Source organism: Ambystoma mexicanum, chromosome 1p (assembly GCF_040938575.1).
Source record: "Ambystoma mexicanum isolate Mex_15411 chromosome 1p, UKY_AmexF1_1, whole genome shotgun sequence".
Taxonomy (NCBI): domain Eukaryota; kingdom Metazoa; phylum Chordata; class Amphibia; order Caudata; family Ambystomatidae; genus Ambystoma; species Ambystoma mexicanum.
This window is the reverse complement of record NC_090921.1, coordinates 1,365,662,746-1,365,667,989: the sequence shown is the minus strand read 5'-3', so window position 1 is coordinate 1,365,667,989 and position 5,244 is coordinate 1,365,662,746. Positions and strand designations below refer to the sequence as shown.

The following is a 5,244-nucleotide window of genomic DNA, read 5'->3' as shown; positions in this document are numbered from 1 at the left end:
ATGGGGGATGGAGGAGTCACAGGCTTTAAACCGGAGGAGTACAGGTGGCCTTGTTTTAGAGGAGTACTTTTCTTCCAGGAATGGTAGGATCACCTGATCTGATACCTTGTTTATAAAGTCTAGCTTTTGTAAGTTGCATGGCCTCTTGGATATTTGGAACCTGCACGTAACAAGGTGGGGTAATGAGTGGGTTAGCGGGTGCAGAGCAGAGGTTGCTTTTTAATCGTCGTTTGAGGCATACTCAGTTATTTTTGCTTACATGCATTGTTAGGTGTTGATGGCGGTTTGTTTGTAGGAGACCAATATCGTCCATGTCCGATCCTTCTGCCCCCTACCATTCCTGCTAACATATCAACATTGTCTGGTAGTCAGTCCTTCCCCCAGTTTTGCATACCTGGTGACAGTGTTGCAGTGGATTGTCAGTGTAGTGGTGCTTTGTGTTTGGTCACTATTGTACAATTATGACTTGGGTTCTGAGGGTATTAGTCTTTTTTTTTCTTTTTTTTGTGCACCAGTCCTGGAGGTACAGCAATACCAGGTTGATGCGTGGAGTGGACAGAGCAAGATCCCATTCCATCTGCCTGTTCCAAAAATCAATTTAGTATAGAGGACGCATCAGATATTAAACTGATAAGAACAGATACTACACTTGATCTTAGCCAAAAGGCCGAGAAGCGATAGGGTATTAGTCTTTTGATTTTACTTAAGGTTTACCTTGCCTAAGTAGTCAAATGCTAGCATTAGGTGAATTCTTTGTAGCGTCTAAGAAATTGAACTAGTTACTCTGAATTCATTTTTAAACATGTCAATGTTTCATATTATGGTCTACTGGAGCAGATGTACCTACCAAATTCATCATGGCATGTTTGTTAACCTCATCAACCTTTTAACTTCACTGTGTCATCTTTTTATTTTAACCATATTCAATTTCTTTCCCAAAGTGGTTCTTTTCTGACCGGTATGATACTAAGTATTATAATGTAAAGTGGTCTTAAATAGCGCTCTTCTGACAATAATTTTGTCTTCCTTGTGCATAACTCTGCAAGAAAGGAAGGTATTGTGTGTTAGTCTGATAGCAGGAAGGCAGATGTAGAAACTTTTTGATGTTGATGGATGCTGGTTGGAAGTACCTGTTTTTCTGTGTGTCGATATGAAAATCTCTGTTTGTGGGAGCTACCAACCGGGCAGGGTAACCATGTGGGCAACCCCCGGTTTGTGGAGTGCAAAAATTAACAGCATGCTTGTTGATAGAAGATGGGTCGGGTCTGAATCTGTTAAGTACACTAGAGCTAGGTCACAGCCTGTAGGAGTGTGGGAGGTGTAAGGGTGCAAGATTTCAGTAGTGAGGGGTTAGTTGAGGCATGAGGGGGTAGAGAGCGGGGGAGAGAGTGTTGTCACTTCCTGGCTCTTTGTGGTAGATTTCACTGAGATTAAAAAGCATGAGAGGGTCCATGAGTCTGCTTTGGTTTCCACAGATGGTAGCTCCAAGAGTTTCCAAAATGCTGGTCAGGAATTAGCCTAAGTTTCTGGTGCACAGTTTTTAGTCTGTTGCTATTAGTTTTCTTTTCTTTCAAAGTGGTTGGTTGGAAAGCCAAGGTGTGAGCCTTTTCCTGAAAGTCAGGTAGTTCTCAAGGCATAGAGGTTTGGGGCAAGGTGTTCCACAGTTTTGTGACAAGAACTGAAAAAGAGGATCCTCCTTGATGTTTCTCATTGGTGTTGGGTACTAGTGTAGCATTGCTTAAACTAAGTGTTCCAGAAGGAGTGTAGTGTTGGAACTTCCGCAGGAGGCCATTGGATTGAGTTAGAACCTGTCGGATTGCAGAGCATCAGCTCTGTTTTGCTAGGCTTACATTTTAGACTGTTTGCTGTCATCCATGCATCCACCTGTGCAAGGCAGTTTTTTCTTTCTGGGACATTGGGTGATGGGTGGCTCGCACATTCTTTCATTATTTGTGTCTCATTCACGCAGTTGGAGCAGGTGATACCAAATGTATGATGTAAAGTAGGGCTGTCATGTAGATGTTGAAAAGTAGAGGTGAGAGTATGGATCCTTGTGGTACTCGGCAGGTTAGTGGGTGAGGCCGGGAATTGTAGGGGCCCAAGATTGTTGTTTCTATTCTACCCGTGAGGAAGGTGATTCAGTGTAGAGCTAATTCTGTAATACTAATATATTTCAGTCATTTCAGGATTATCGTGTGACTAATGGGTGTCAAAAGCAGCTGAGATACCTACCAGGATGAGTGCACTCTGTGTTTTCATTTGCATTGTCATTAAAGTGTCCCGATGGAGCACAGAGTAGATTATGTTCTCTTAGAAAGTCTAAAACCATTCATTGCCTCCATTCAGGAGTTGGTTTGTTTCATTAAAGTCCCTTTATTATTATTTTGTTCAGAAGTTTTCTGATGAAAGGCGTGTTTGAGATGGGGCGATAGCTGGCTGGGTCATATGTAACTTCATAATTTCACCATTTCAAACCATAAACTAGGATGGGAATACCAGACCACCCGCTGTAAACATACACCCAGGACCCGGAAAATGGATCCAATAGCACTTATGCTCTAGCACTAGAATGGACTCTCTCCGTTCCACCTTCAAGGGAATACGCTCTTTAATCAGGCAAATAAACTGGCGAGGCAAGCACCGGCAAGGAACATCAATGTGTTGTCACCTTAAGCCGAAGCTTATAAAGAGAGAAAGAATATGATAACCCGAAAGCCACAGAAGCCTGTGAATTTATCAAACCACACACTGTGTGAGAAACCAGAAGGTGTCTCACCCACTAGTCCCCAGGGATCTGTCATGCAGGTGGCCAGGACACGGCCATCGCTTTTGGATCCAGTTCCTGGGGGTGTACCAGTGCAGGAGGACTACCTGGATGGGGGGTCTTCGGGGAGTGGGACACTGAATGGTGAGATGTGGTATCCCCTTCCTTATACCACCTTTACCCCATTCTAGCAATTAGGATATTAAGGAACTCCAACCCCGCCCCCTTTATAACCTGAACATTTTCTCAAGGACAGCCCGCTATGAGATAAAATGGACAAACACCCGGGCCGTATACCTGACGTGTCACAATACAATAGTCAGGCAATTACTGACCATCACACACACCTGACTTCCATTTAGCTTCCAAACACCGATAGAAGGCATAGAACAAGAGCACACTCTGAGTGAGGCAAAGCACACAAAGAAACAGCAATTCCAAGATGGTAGTTCAACAAGAGAAGAAAGATGGTGAAACAGAAAGGGAATGCAATGAGGGAAGTTACCTAACAATTGCTTTCATGAGTCCTTGAGATTGGAATATGTAAGACCAGGAAAACAAGCTGACGAATACGGCATTGTATGCCGGAGATACCTGGGCCCCTCCCAAGTCAAGAATCACGGCTGGGAGAATTACCTGCCATGGTATTGTCCTAAGAACAAAGCAGCGATAATGATCAACACAGCCGGCGAGTTGGGGAGACCGATGAAAGACCATCTGTGTTGAAGCCAAGGATGCAAGCAGCAACATTGTAGGCCGAGTGCTAGAACACATTTTGTTTGAAATACATGTGATAAAATACGCAAGTAAGAAGGAACTGCTAATGAGTGATTAAACTTTGAAACAAAGATATGATACCTTTGACAGAGTGGTCTGGAACCACGTGGGTGCTCAGAAGGTCTCTGTAAGAAATCTAGTTGAAACACGAAAGAGTTGTAGAGAGTTGTGAATCAAAGTGGTCCTATGACGGGTCAAGCAAAACCCTGCGCTCAATCGAAAGTCTTAGATGTTGATAGAGTAAAGAACATTTGTAGCAAAGTTGGTAACGTTGGTCCGAGCCTGACAGAGGGAGATCAATTGAAAGCTTTGTGTTAAAGTGTGTCTGAGCCTGACGGAGGGGGATCCGGGGTGAAGCAAAAATCACCCAAGAAGGTTTTTGTTGAATTGGGTCTGAGCCCAGTGGAGGGCGAACTGAGGTGAACAGAAAATCATCCAAGAATTTGTACATGTGAAATCCTAAGAAGGTGGATCAGGGCCCAGCTGAGGGGGACCCGGGTGAACAGAAAATCACCAAAGAATGTGTTCACGTAAAACCCTAAGGAGAAAGAAACTTTGTTTTTGTCATATTGCATTAGGCCCTCTGGTAAAGAGACTTTGAATGGCAAAAAGACTTTGACACAGAAGGCCATGATGTTGAAGTTTTTAACTGTACCCTTGTGCCAGAGAAGCCAGAGACTCGCTAAACTCGAGTGGGCTGCCTTATCAAGTGCTGAAAATGTGGAGAAGGGAAGTGAACGGCTTGAACATCCGGACATATAATTTCTTAAACACTTTTCTTTTGCATAACATTGTTTCCCACACTATTTGTATTTATAAGTATGGATTGGTAATAGGTGTATTAGTATAGGCCCTTTTATTTTGACACAACACCACAAGAACTGCATTATTTTTATTTGATGGTTGTAGCTTGCTCCCATCTTTAGATTTAGGTTAAGATAGGCGATTTTCAAACCCAACTGTAGTTCAATAAACTCCCTTGAACTGTGATCCCTTGTGTCTGTCTTACTGTTTGATGCCATGCCTTGCTTACAACCGGACTAAGAGAACAAAACATCTTCTGCACGTAATACTGTCAGTCACACACAGCATCAACAAAAAGGCCTGACCGGATGCTGGACCCTTTGGCTTAATGAGTACCAGTCATCACATCTAGGATGTAATTATGCGTCCGATATAACAGAACTGGAGGCAACTGCACACTGGGATGGTGTCTCCAGCAAGCAATTACAGACTCAACATGACACAGGGCTGACCACAGACGCTGATGCTGGATCTTTCAGGTTCATAGAGCACCAGTCATAATTTCTAGGATGAAGTCGTAGGACCAATAGAACTGAACTGGTTGTAACTGCACTCTGAGAAGGTGTCTTCCAATCAGCAACAAGACACAGGGATGACCACAGACCTGCAATCGCTCAAACTAAAACCCTGAATATCAAAAGAGAGATACGGTCACCCCGCCAGGCACTGGAAGGTTATCAGGAACTGGGACTCCCTCCATTATGCACAGACATGCAAACATACAAATATGCTAATTCTGTCCTCTGCACCAACAAACAATAGAATGCAGTTATACCTGTTGAATAATTCAGCCTAGCTGCACACATGCTTGCACACCTCCATGAACAGATGAGCAGTCTTTAGAACACAGCTATAAGAAATTGGCCTAGCTGTACACATAATCCCATTCACAAGCTCCA

The 5,244-nt window shown here is 43.5% G+C and overlaps 1 pseudogene; it reads right to left on the bottom strand.

Annotated features, from left to right (window-relative positions):
- Window positions 1–501: 501 nt before the first annotated feature.
- Window positions 502–679, bottom strand: LOC138460345 (U2 spliceosomal RNA; annotated as a pseudogene).
- Window positions 680–5,244: the final 4,565 nt, after the last annotated feature.